Source organism: Heptranchias perlo, chromosome 35 (assembly GCF_035084215.1).
Source record: "Heptranchias perlo isolate sHepPer1 chromosome 35, sHepPer1.hap1, whole genome shotgun sequence".
NCBI classification, from domain to species: domain Eukaryota; kingdom Metazoa; phylum Chordata; class Chondrichthyes; order Hexanchiformes; family Hexanchidae; genus Heptranchias; species Heptranchias perlo.
This window is the reverse complement of record NC_090359.1, coordinates 14,648,360-14,662,631: the sequence shown is the minus strand read 5'-3', so window position 1 is coordinate 14,662,631 and position 14,272 is coordinate 14,648,360. Positions and strand designations below refer to the sequence as shown.

Sequence of the window (14,272 nt, the reverse complement as noted above, 5' to 3'; positions counted from 1 at the left end):
CGTGGAGTTTTATTCCTCAAGGGAATGTATATTAGTTGAGAATTATGAATTATTTCTTTAAATATTTGCCATTGTTTGTCTACCGTTATATCTTTTAATCCAATTTCCCAATCTACCTCAGCCAACTCGCCCGTCAAACCTACAGAATTGGCTTTATTTATATTTAAGACCCTAGTTTCGGATTTAACCACATCACGCTCAAACTGAATATGAAATTCTATCATATTATGTTCACTCTCCCCCAGAGAATCCATTACTATAAGTTTACTAAGTAACCCTGTCTCATTACACAATACGAGATCTAAAATAACCTGTTCCCTCGGTGGTTCCTCTACCAATTAAGTACTTTTGAAGTGTAGTTGCTGCTTTACTGTAGGAAACACGGCAGTACATTGCACACAATAAGGTCCCACAAACAGCAATGTGATAATGACCAGATCATCTGTTTTAGTGATGTTGGTTGAGGGATAAAAATTATAATTGAATTTAAAAGCAGTAAGATAGGGGTTTTCACCCACCTACAATGTTTCTAAACCCGACCTTATCACTGGGGAAAATACCAAGCAAAGGCTGGGCCAGGGAGGCAGGGACTCTCCACAGGTGGTGGGGGGAGATCAAGGGAGAATTGCCCAGGTTGCTCTTACACCCTCTTCTCGTGGCTGGATTCAGACCAGCAATGGTGGAGGTCTAAGACCCAGAGAAGGGGAGAAACGGCCTCAGATATAGAAATGACCGAGGCTCAGTGTTAATCACTGTGAAAAAGTTTACAATTCAGCAAATATATTGTCCACACGGAGAAAATTGTCCACCGCAGCCAACGTATCAGGCGGGTTGAAGTGAACTCTTCGAGGAGTCGCGTTTCCCTTAAAAACTCTCCAGCCAAATGGTGATGTCCCTTTAAATTTACAATCCTGTCACACCAGTCATCGCCAGCTTTAATGTGTTGTGTCAGATCCTCTATCCAAGCAGTTTTCTGCTCCTGTCACTGTGACTCATTTCTATTATACACCAGAGAGAGGGAGAGAATGTCCTGCAAGTCTATTTATAAATCTCAGCCCATCTCCCCATCACTCACTGAAACATTGTTGGTGCAGAGGGGTGATTAAGCAACACATATTTCTCCCTGTACCTTACACATTAAAGCTGAAATGTGTCCATTATAATGAGAACGGATGATGTGCCACGTAAGTACAGTGCCTGGCATGTGATCCTTGGCACATTTATACACAGAGGCACCCTCAGAAAAGGTGGCAAATACTGTGGCACTATTTTGGATGGAGAGGGCCTGAGGCTTAATTGCGACAGGCCTTTCCCCACAATATATGTGTGAGTGACAGGAACACAGACGGAGACACGGGAGAGACAGACGGGGAGAGAGAGAGAGTGAAAGAGACAGACATGGGAGAGACAGACGCAGATATTAAAACGTACTCTTGTTTTAGATGGAGTATGACTTAAAAGCAAAGTAATGAATTGTTTCATTGACTAGTAATGTGGTGAATAGTTACTAATAGACCCGAACTCATTCATAACACCTGCAAGAATAACTTGCAGTTGTAGCTTTCCCTCCAGTGACACATGTGGACTATCATGCAATGTGAAACAGGGTGATTTTAACTCTCCCTGATCGCAGGAGCAGTTAAAATGGAGCAGCTCCATTTCCTGCTCCATTCCCGTCAATCAGCCGCTTTAACGCCACTCATCTTGGCTTTTAATGAGTCTCCCGCCGGACTCCTCGGTCACATCATAACCCCTGAAATTTAACCCACTTCTGAGCAGGGAGGCTACCCCACAGGGGGAACCTGTCGAGAAGCCTGCAAGACACACTGAGGTAAGTTTAAAAAATAAACTGACCTTTGAGTAAATAAGGAGAAATTGTTTCCACTGACAGGAGGGTTGATAACCAGAAAAAAACAGATTGAAGATAATTGACATCTAATCCAAATACATTGGGCCCGGTGTTACCAGGGCTGCGGGTTCTCGGCGGGGGGGCTATCGGGCACGTGGGTAACGCACCCGGTGAAATCAGTCAGCTCCCCGCGCGATCGTAGCATAATTGGATCCACTTACCTGGTCTTCCGGGTTCCCCACTGCTGGTCTGCGCGTCGGGCGGACTGCGCGTGCAGTCAGATCCGTCAGCTGGAGGAGCTCTATTTAAAGGGGCAGTCCTCCACTGACAGATGCTGCAACAAATAGAAAAAATTACAGCATGGAGCAGCCCAGGGGGAAGGCTGCTCCCAGTTTCATGATGCCTCGCTCCAGGTATCAATACATGGGGTGTGGTGGAGGGGGAGGACAGAGATCTTCCCCTCCCCCCCCCCCCCCAAACCCCCGGCGGGCGGGAGGAAGCGGCCTGCCTCTGCCACCAGGCAGGCCTGGCTCGAGGTGGCAGAGGAGGTCACCAGCACCACCAACATATCGCCCACCTGCATACAAGTGCAGGAGGCGCTAAAATGACGTCAGTAGGTCAGCCAAAGTGAGTACACTTATTCATTCCCCCACACTCCATCTGCCACATCACCGCCCACACCTCCTGCACAGCCAACACTACTCTGTCACATCACCCCTCACACCCACTCAAACCTCATCCTCATCTTACCTGCACCTACTCACCTCGCCAGTACTCATCCCGCCACTACCACTCAACCCAATCCTCATACAATATCATGGCTCTATCTCATACTCATCCTCTCGTGCATCTCTTTCACGGTCAGCCTCACTCAACCTGCCACTACCTGTGCTGCAGCCACAGGGCATGCATCACAGATGTGCAGTAGGCAGCGTAAGGCAAATGTGTCGTGAGCATGAAGGGGATGCACAAGGGTGTTTGAGGGTTTGTCACGGTTGTTACTTATATTTAATTTCTGAGCAACTCACATCACATATTATATTGGCACCACTGCTGCCATGTCTTCGCGAATCTTGTCTGGTTTGTGCAATAATGCCCTTTCCTGAGGATCACTATGAAGACCCACAACTGATGCCACCCATTGTGTCACTGCAGAGTGGGTGTAGGTGTATTTGCAGGGCTCTTTTGTGCAGTCGGCTGAGAGACGTCGGCGATGTCCCTGGTTGTACCTTGGAAGGATGCGGAGGAGAAGTTGTTGAGGGCAGTGGTGACTTTGACAGCGACAGGTAAGAAGATGGTGCTCGGGCCAGCCGGGAGCAGCTTGGCATGAAGGAGGCTGCAGATGTCCACGACTACATGTCGAGTGACTCTGAGCCTCCGTGTGCACTGCTGCTCAGTGAGGTCCAGGAAGCTGAGCCTCGGTCTGTGGACCCTGTGGCGAGGGTAGTGCCCTCTGCGACGCATCTCTCTCTGCGGTTGCCCTCCCTCCTGCTGTACAGGTGGATGTGTCACAGCGCACTGTTGTGGAGCTCCACGTGTCAGAGGTGGATGGCGAGGCTGGTGATGCTGTTCGCCCTCCGAGGAGGTCATGACTGCAGCTACGGCGGCCCCCATCTCCGCGGAAGATGTACATCTGAGGGGGTCCGCAAGGTAGGTACATATCTCTGGACCCCGGGGTAAGTGTGCAAGTTGGTGACTTTGGTTGTCAGGAGGAGGGTGGTGGAGGCCAAACTTTGTCCCAAGTGACTGAGTGGCCTCCTGCAATGGGTGAGGGTCTCTCTCCCCCCGCAACCTGTCAAATGGACCTTTGCAGCTACCACAGGCTGACAGCTGCAACAGGTCCATTTGAACTGGGAGTGTTTCCCCCAGTGTGGGAAACAGTCCCAGTTTCCTTTAAAATCCCACCCCTTCTCACATAATCCCTTAATCAGGTCAGTTAATGACCTGAACAAGCAAAATAAATACATTCAAGTGGCATCCCCTTGGCTATAATTGCCTGCGGGATTCCCACCAGCGGGGGCTGCGCGCGCATGCCGGCGCGTCAGTGGGGAACCCGGAAGTGCGTGCGATCGAGGCGGGCTCCGGTCCCACTCCGCGATTTCCCGATTTTCAGAGCCCCCCGCCAGGAACGCACCTGATAGCGGGTGCTAAAATGCTGCCCATTATATACAAGATGGGTAAAAAGAGTTAAGATACAGATTAGCCATGATCGAAATGAATGGCAGAACAGAATCGCGGGAATGAATGATCCACTCCTGAGGGTGAGCGTGCAGTTCAATGGGCCCTTACTCTCACTTGATTCAGTTCTATGGGCGCCTACAGTCACTGGGGTACAGTTCCATGGACCCTGACAGTCACTGGGGTACAGTTCCATGGACCCTGACAGTCACTGGGGTACAGTTCCATGGACCCTGACAGTCACTGGGGTACAGTTCCATGGACCCTGACAGTCACTGGGGTACAGTTCCATGGACCCTGACAGTCACTGGGGTGCAGTTCCATGGACCCTGATAGTCACTGGGGTGCAGTTCCATGGACCCTGACAGTCACTGGGGTGCAGTTCCATGGACCCTGACAGTCACTGGGGTACAGTTCCATGGACCCTGACAGTCACTGGGGTACAGTTCCATGGACCCTGACAGTCACTGGGGTACAGTTCCATGGACCCTGACAGTCACTGGGGTACAGTTCCATGGACCCTGACAGTCACTGGGGTACAGTTCCATGGACCCTGACAGTCACTGGGGTACAGTTCCATGGACCCTGACAGTCACTGGGGTACAGTTCCATGGACCCTGACAGTCACTGGGGTACAGTTCCATGGACCCTGACAGTCACTGGGGTCCAGTTCCATGGACCCTGACAGTCACTGGGGTCCAGTTCCATGGACCCTGACAGTCACTGGGGTCCAGTTCCATGGACCCTGACAGTCACTGGGGTCCAGTTCCATGGACCCTGACAGTCACTGGGGTCCAGTTCCATGGACCCTGACAGTCACTGGGGTCCAGTTCCATGGACCCTGACAGTCACTGGGGTCCAGTTCCATGGACCCTGACAGTCACTGGGGTCCAGTTCCATGGACCCTGACAGTCACTGGGGTCCAGTTCCATGGACCCTGACAGTCACTGGGGTCCAGTTCCATGGACCCTGACAGTCACTGGGGTCCAGTTCCATGGACCCTGACAGTCACTGGGGTCCAGTTCCATGGACCCTGACAGTCACTGGGGTCCAGTTCCATGGACCCTGACAGTCACTGGGGTCCAGTTCCATGGACCCTGACAGTCACTGGGGTCCAGTTCCATGGACCCTGACAGTCACTGGGGTCCAGTTCCATGGACCCTGACAGTCACTGGGGTCCAGTTCCATGGACCCTGACAGTCACTGGGGTACAGTTCCGTGCACTCTGACAGTCACTGGGGTACAGTTCCATGGACCCTGACAGTCACTGGGGTACAGTTCCGTGCACTCTGACTCTCACTGGGGTACAGTTCCGTGCACCCTGACTCTCACTGGGGTGCAGTTCCGTGCACCCTGACTCTCACTGGGGTACAGTTCCGTGCACCCTGACTCTCACTGGGGTACAGTTCCGTGCACCCTGACTCTCACTGGGGTACAGTTCCGTGCACCCTGACTCTCACTGGGGTACAGTTCCGTGCACCCTGACTCTCACTGGGGTACAGTTCCGTGCACCCTGACTCTCACTGGGGTACAGTTCCGTGCACCCTGACTCTCACTGGGGTACAGTTCCGTGCACCCTGACTCTCACTGGGGTACAGTTCCGTGCACCCTGACTCTCACTGGGGTACAGTTCCATGCACCCTGACTCTCACTGGGGTACAGTTCTATGCACCCTGACTCTCACTGGGGTACAGTTCTATGCACCCTGACTCTCACTGGGGTACAGTTCTATGCACCCTGACTCTCACTGGGGTACAGTTCCACGGACACAGACTCTCACTGGGATACAGTTCCACGGACGCTGACACTAATAATGACATACCATGGATGAATAAAGAGATAAGATCAGAATTGAAACTAAAGAAAAAGGCATATACTCAGCACCTGGTCAATAAAGAAGAGGATGACAAAAGGGAATACGAAGAGGTTAGGAAATAAGTAAACAAAAAACCTATTCGGAAGGCAAAGAGGAATTACAAAATTAAATTATCAAAAAATACTTTTTAAAAAGTAAAGTATTCTACAGACACATAAATAACAAAAGGAAAATCATGATAGGGGTAGGGCCACGAAGGGATGCACAAGGTAAACTCACAGGTAACGGCAGAAATGTGGAATCATTACTTTGCCTCAATATTGACACTAACGAGATGGATAAGACATTAGAAGCAGAAATCAAAAAAGTTGTAAAGACATTTATGATAGAAAAGGGGAGATAATTGATAAACGAGTCAAACATAGAAAAGAATAGAAGGATATGCTGATAGGGTTAGATGAAGTACCTGAACTATCTCCTCCTTGAAGGCCTCCCTTTGCTCTTTAACTGTTTTACCTGATAATCTTTGTTCCCATTCCATAAGGGCCAGATCCCTTTTCAACTCACTGAAATTAACCCTCTTCCGATTAAGTATCTTCAACTTTCATTGTCCTTGTACTTTTCCATAATTACTCTAAACCTAATCATATTGTGTTCACTGTTTCCAAAACACTCTCCCATTGAAACTTGCCCCACTTCATTCCCCAGAACTAGATCCAGCACTGCTTTCTTCCTCGATAGGCTGGAAACATAATGATCAAGAACCTCAGACATTGACAAAAGCTTAAACTATCCCAGCAGCTCAATCTAATACAGCACCTCCAACTAACCCAGTAACTTAAGCTAAAACTGCACTTGCAGCAAATAGATTACCTCAAACTAAAGCTGCCGCCCTCAGTAATCCAGCACCTCAACATAATCTAATACCTCAAGCAAAAACAGTACCTCAGACCAGCCCAGAACCTCAAAATAACCTAATACTTCAAAATAATACAGCCTCCAAACTAATCCAACACTTGAAGCTAACCTAGCACCTCAAGTTAGTCCAGCACCTTAACCTAACCTAGCTCTTCAAGTAGTACAGTACCTCTAACTGGCCCAGCACCTCAAGCTAATCCAGCACCTCAAGCTAATACCATGTATCTCTGAAACTGACCACAGCACCCTGAAACTGACTCTGGTACTGCAAACTGTGTTCAGGGACCATAACTGAGGCAGTGTTCAATGACTGACTATCCCATCTCCCCAAATGAGTCAGCATCCTGAAGCTGTCCACAATACGCCCCAAACCGATCACATCATCTGCAAAAAAAACACAATACCCAGAAACTGACCCAGTCCCCACACACTTACCTCACCATCCACACATTGATCAAACACCCAAAGCTAACGATGGCATCACACGTTGGGCTTCTGCCTCCTGTAAAATGATAACTGCACTGTCACAGCAAACCACAGCATCTGTAAATGGACCTTAAACAGTGCACATTACCCCAATACTGAGCAGAGAAACCCCAAACCACAACACCCACAAACTGACACAGAACAACAAACATAGACAGCGATCTCTGATGACTCAACATGCCCAGACTGATGCCAACACTGAGGGATTGTAGAAACCCCTGACGCTCAGCCTTCGGTGTCAGCCTCGTCATGTGGGTTCATTCTGGGTTCGAGATATGTTTCGTGCATTGAATATTTTTAGGCTGATGAATCAGTGTAAGACTTTGGTTCAATCTTGGATTCTGGGCTTGTTTTCAGTTTCAACACAAATTTGGGTTCTTGGCTTTTCTTTATGTTTATAATTCATTTTACATGAGTTGGTCACTTTAGAATTGGGATTGGTTCAGGGTCCCAGTTCAGTTTTATATTCTGGGTTAGTTTGGTCAATTTGAGATTCTGTGTTGTTTTGAGTTTCTGGTTCAGTATCTGGTTGTAACATACTGCACTCAAACTGACCACAAGAGCTCCAATTAACTCAGGACCCTCAAGACTAACATTCTCCACACATCCAAAAACACCCAGCACTGCAAAATATTCCACAGGACCCCGGCAAAGACTGATACTCACAGACTGATCTCAATGATCCCTAACATTACATCATATCTTAAAAACAGCAGAAGAGCCTGAAACGAACTACAGAACGAACAAGTGAACCAGTGGAGTCAGCTCGGGTTCTGGGCCAGGTCGGGTTTCCAGGTCTGCTTGGTGTTTCGGGTCTGCTTCGGGTTTGCTGTATTTTAATATTCTGAGTCCGTTTAGGATAATGGATCAGTTTAGGGTTTAGATCAGCCTGTGATTCTGAGTTGGTTGCAGTTTTGCTTTGGTTCCGGATTCCAGGTCGGTTTAGGATTCTGGAACAGTTTAACGTTCTTCCACTCTGAGAGGGAAATCCAGAGGACCGGAGCTCTTGGATTGACTCGAGTTCCTTTGGAGCTGTAACAATTTAGGCTACGGAAAGTGTCAGTATGAGGGTCTGGGTCAGTTTATGTTTCTGTACAGGTTTAGGGTTTTATGTCGATTTGGGGCTTTGGATCACTGGGTTTTGGGACGTTTAGGGTATCCAGTCATTTCAATTTACATTTTCATTTGGGGCTTAATGTGAGTTTGGAATTGTGGGTTACTTTGTAGTTATGTTGAATGTAAGATTCTGGATCATTTTCAGGTTCTGACTCAGTATTCCGCAGGTGGTCAGTTTAGGTACCTGTCACTTTTGGGATTCTGGATCAGTTTAGGGTTCCAGGTCAGTTTAAGTTTCTGGGTCACCAGGGGTTCGTGAGCTGATTTCGGGTTTTGTGCAGCTTAGTGTTTTTGGTCTCTAAAGTACTTTGGATCAGAGGGTCTCAAGAAGGGCAAAGGAATCTTGTTCATTGAGAGTTCTGTGTATGTTCAGGATTCCAGGGCACTTTTAAGTTCCAGATCAAGTTGAGGTTGTTCAGAAGTTTGGGCGTTCATGTTCAGTTCAGTTTAGTTTGGGTTCAGGTAGGGTTTGTGTCTCTGGGTCATTTTACAGTTCCTGGTTTATTTGAGGTTTGTATGTGAGTTTAGGGTCTTCCAGTGTTGGGCACCGTGTTGTTTCGGTTTGAGGATCAGATTGAGAGTTGTTGCTTATTTTGTTCAGAGTCATTGTTGGGTTCTGGTTAAGTTTAGGTTTGTGACTCGCTCTGGTTCTGCTTCAGTTTGGGGAAATGGTTCAGCGTCTGATTAAGGGTTAGTTTGGGGATTTAGATCAAGTTATGTTTCAGTGTCAGTTTTGGATTGTATCATTGCATGTTTGCCTTGTCGTGCAAGTGTCTACAAAAGATTGGGGTTCTGGGTCACTTTGTAATTCTGGTCAGTTTAGGTTTCAGGTCCAGTTTGGAAATCTTCAATATCATTTCCACCTCAATATTTATCTAGTTAATCTTCACAGCTTTAATTGAGGATTTATTCCACATTTTTTTTTAAGTACAAAATATCAACTTTATTCTCAGTAATAATACATACAGAGACACTGGAAAAACCTGTTTTTCATTTTGAACATCTCCCCACAGGGAGGTGCACCGTTCCCAGAGATACTGCAATACTGGGTCGATGCGTGGAGTGGACGGAGCAAGCCCCTATTCCATCTCCCTGTTCCAAAAATCAAATTAATATACGGTCCCCAGATAGGGGACGTGTCAGATATTAAACTGATAAGAACAGATTTTTTTCTCAAAAAATATACTTTATTCATAAAATTTGTAACAATACATGCAATACAGTTGTCATATCACATTTCAAACATACACAATACAGAATATACTTTTTGCAAGATACATAAAGTACAGTTCCATTATGATTCCAACAATACAGTTACACATTGTTCATAATTACAGTTCATGACACTCTCGGGTGCCTTATTGCATTACAATCAATAAGCTTATTGATTACAGATTCATTACAGGTACATTACATTTCATTACATAAATTTGTATTTTACATTCTGCCCGAGGTGGGTTTTCCCTGATTGCAGCCCGTCGGTTCACAATTGCGGGAGAGCTCTAAACGATAGCCTTTCCCCACAGAGCCTTTGCGGCAGCCGCACCCAGCTTCAGTGCATCCCTGAGCACGTGGACCTGGACCTTGGAATGTGCCAGTCTGCAACACTCGGTCGAGGACAGCTCCTTGCGCTGGAAGACCAGCAAATTTCGGGCAGACCAAAAGGCGTATTTCACCGAGTTGATGGTCTTTCAGCAGCAGTTGATATCTGTCTCGGAGTGCTGCCCTGGTAACAGCCCATAAAGCACAGAATCATGTGTTACTGAACTGCTCCCTTGTGGGAGAAACGAGAAACAGTTTAAAAATAAGGGGTCTCCCATTTAAGACGGAGATGAGGAGAAATTTTTCTCTCAGAGGGTCGTGAGTCTGTGGAACTCCCTTCTCCAGAGAGCAGCGGAGGCAGGGTCATTGAATATTTTTATGGCTAAGTTATATCGATTCCTGATTAACAAGGGAGTCAAAGGTTATCGTAGGTACACGGGAAAGTAGGGTTGTGGTCACAATCAGATCAGCCATGATCTTATCAAATGGCAGAGCAGGCTCGAGGGGCTGAATGGCCTACTCCTGCTCTTAATTCGTATGTATGAACCTGGACAGATACCACTGCATCTCTCTCCAGATCTTCTTTGCAAAGGGACATTCCAGGAGGAGATGGGTGACGGTCTCGTCCCCATCGCAACTTCCTTGGGGACAGCGCACGGTGGCACTGAGAGGTCGGGAGTGCATGAAGGATCTGGCGGGAAGGGCCCTTCTCACCACCAGCTAAGCTACGTCTTGGTGCTTGTTTGAAAGCTCTGGCGATGAGGTGTTCTGCCAAATGACTTTGGCAGAAAGCCTCATCGCTACACAATGGGGGAATCCTTCCAATCGAACACTAAGGATTGTTAATGTTGTATCCACATCATGTGCTTCTGTGCCCCAATAGTTTGTTGTGACACACAATCCATTTCTCTTGTTGTATTTTATACTATTACCGTGCGCGTTTCTGTTCTTATGGAGGTGTCTGTGGGTTCCTGTGGGCTTGATGTTGGTAATTTCAGCCTCGAATGCCTGTGTTTGAATACAGCCCACACTGACAGGAGGTAAATCTGTTTCACCTGCTGCTTGTAAGGATCCCACATGAAATCAGTCTGGGCAGCATCAATCCATTACTTACTGGGAATGGGCCCACTGCAAAAATTGTATTTAATTAATGATTTCACTCAGATAAGATCAGAGCAGGTGGAGTCAGGACAAAGAGCAGAATTAATTGCAAGCTGGGTGCAAAACAGAAAACAGAGAGTAAGTGTTAAAGGTCGTTACTCAGACTGGCAAAAGGTCTGAGTGGTGAATCACAGGGATTGGTGCTGGGACCACTGTTCTTCACCATTTATATAAACGATTTGGACTTGGGAATTGGAAGTATAATTTCAAAATTTGCGGACAACACCAAACTGGGGGGTATAGTTAATACTGAGGAGGAGTGCGACACAATACAGGAAGATATAAATAAATTTGCACAATGGGCGTGTAACTGGCAAATGAATCTCAATATAGATAAGTGTGAGGTTTTAAATTATGATGGGAAGAATAAGTGGGCCACTGCTTCAATAATGGGGTAAAGGAGCAGAGGCGTCTCGGGGTACAGATACACAAATCACTAAAAGTAATGACACAGGTTAATAAGGCCATTAAAAAAGCAAACCAACACTGGGGTTCATTTCCAGAGGAATAGAATTGAAAAGCAGAGAAGTTATGTTAAACTTATACAGAACCTTGATAAGACCACACTTGGAGTACTGTGAACAGTTCTGGTCTCCATATTATAAAAAGAATATAGAGGCACTCTATAGAGTAGGTGAAAAAAAGATTTACGAGGATGATACCAAAACCGAGAGGTTATACTTAACAGGAAAGATTGAACAGGCTGGGGCTGTTTTCTCCAGAAAAGAGAAGACTGAGAGGTGACCTGATGGAGATCTTTAAGATCATGAGAGGGTTTGATAGAGGAGTCATAGAGAAGATATTTCCATTTGTGGGGGAGACCAGAACTAGGGGCCATAAATATAAGATAGTCACTAATAAATCCAATAGGGAATTCAGGAGAAACCTATTTACCCAGAGAGTGATTCGAATGTGGAACTTGCTGCCACAAGGAGTAGTTGAGGCGAATAGCAGAGATGCATTTAAGGAGAAGCTCGATCAGCAGATGAGGGAGAGAAGAATAGAAGAATATGCTGATAGGGTTAGATGAAGCAGGGAGGGAGGGGGCTTGTGTGGAGCATAAACACCGGCATAGACCTGTTGTGGGGAATGGCCTATTTCTGTGCCATACATTCTATGTAAGATAGGCTGCAGCATGGCTGGTGTTAAAAGTGAATCAGTGTCAAACTGGTGAAAATGTCGGTGCTATTGGGGTGTTGGGGCCGCATCACCTTCCTTAGAATTAATAATAATAGGAACAAAACTTCACTCATTTAATCTTCCAATATGCAGAGCATATCTTTGCTTAGTTCGTGAATAATGAACCTAGGCCCTGTGAGTACAATTGCAACTGACTGTCCATAAAGTTTAATGGAAACTGAGCAACTTGTGTTGATGTATCACCAGCCTGAAAATATAGGGCTCGATTTTAAAAGTAAAGAACGGGTGGGTTGGGGGTGGGGGTGCATTGAAAATTGCCACCATTTCAGACCCGCCTCCTACCCGCCCATTTCCCGTTTTCACAGGGGCGGGCGACCAACCCACTCCCAGGGGGCGGGTCGGGCCTCATAACCTTTCAAGGAGGCTTCAGGCATCCATTTTTTACTAATTCCCGATTTCCACCCTGGGTGGCCAGGATTCCTGGGCCTTCTGTTTTACTCCTCGTGAAAGGAGGTGAGAAGGCCCGAGAGTAACAGGCAGGTGCCTAGAAAGGCACAGCTTGTGGGCCCTGAGGAGCAGGAGTGCTTCCCCCAGGCCCAACAAGTCTACCTGCACCGACAACCCTCCCCCGATCCCGGACCCTTGACCCCGATCCTCCCCCTCCGAACCCCGACATTCCCCTCAATGATCGCTGACCCCTGCAATGACCCCCGATCCTATCCCACATGACTTGCGACCCCCGTGCCCACCTATGCCCATCCATGCCCCGTGCTCACCCGTGCCCCCCATCCATGCAAACAAAGACTTACCTGAAGACGTCCTCTCCCTGGCTGGTTTCCTGTCCCATTGAGACGAGCCTGTCAATCAACTGGTCAGTCAGACGGGAAACAAAAAAAATAAAAGATGTCCTTCCGTCAAAATCTTAAGGATGTTACGGAAACCCGTACTAATGGGTTTCCTGACCTCAAATTGACCCCCGCCCCTTTCCCGGCTCCGTTTTAAAATCACCCTCATAATCTCTGAACATCAACCATGGAGTGGAGTGAACAAATAGGTGGCAGCTGCAGTTAAAGGCAGAGAAATGGAATATATCGAGAGAGATGGGTAGGGAGAGGGAGGGATGTGGAGAGACAGAGCAATGGAATATACAGAGAGAGGGAGGGTGGATAAAGAAAGGGAGCAACTTAAACAGAGAGGGGTGGACGGCAGACAGAGAGATCCAGGAACGGGGCAAAATGAGGGGATTGTGTAGAAAACGGGTCAGCAAAATTGCAGAGAACAGAGCCAGGCACAGAGAGAAAGTGGATAGGGACAGAGTGGGAGGGAAGAGAGAGGGTAAAGAGTGATTGATGGGGATGATAGAGAGGGACGAAAAGGAAGTGAGAGAGTGAGGGGTCGGGAAACAGTGAGGTGGACTCAGAGGTGAGAACTCGGTTGGGAGAGAATGGGAGATGGGGAGCAAGGTCGGGAGGGGTGCGGATCGAGTGAAAGGGACAGGGAGGAAGAGAGATACACTAGTGTGCAAGGAGTTGGAGGCAAATAAGCAGGGGAACAGGAATAGTGAGATAGGCAATGGGAGATAGAGAGGGATGAAGACAGATACAGACCATGTCAGAGAGAGAGAGAGAGACTCGAACGGGAAGGTGGGAGACAGAGAGACAGGCTCACGGACAGCTGTGTTCATGCTGCAGGTCAGCCATTCTTTAAGATGATCTCAGCTATTTAGATTCACAGATTATTCATTTAATGGAAATTTCTTACAGTAAAGAGAGAGCAGATCCCCAGTGACACCAGGACCAGAGTTTTATTAACACAGCACATGGAGATTTCTTACACAGTCCAACCCCTTACTGGCAAAGTCACACATTGTACAAAAGGGATCCAACAAACTCCTGAAATTTGTCACTTAGTTACAAAGAGGGTTATTCATATATCAGTGATAACGTCCTTTGTACAACTTGCTGTCTACAGGAACTGAGCTAACTTGAGCCATGTTTATTTTTTTTAAAAATCTATGTCCCTGACCCCGTCTCCCTGTGCGTCCCTGACCCCGTCTCCCCGTGCGT

The 14,272-nt window shown here is 47.3% G+C and overlaps 1 long non-coding RNA gene and 1 pseudogene across 2 annotated transcripts in view; one reads left to right on the top strand and one right to left on the bottom strand.

The window, feature by feature from the left end:
* The window catches only part of LOC137302100 (uncharacterized), a 31,150-nt gene that overhangs the window by 13,216 nt on the left and 3,662 nt on the right, over positions 1-14,272 (top strand). The gene's annotated exons all lie outside the window — the stretch shown is intronic.
* Positions 9,376-9,547, bottom strand: LOC137302602 (U2 spliceosomal RNA; annotated as a pseudogene).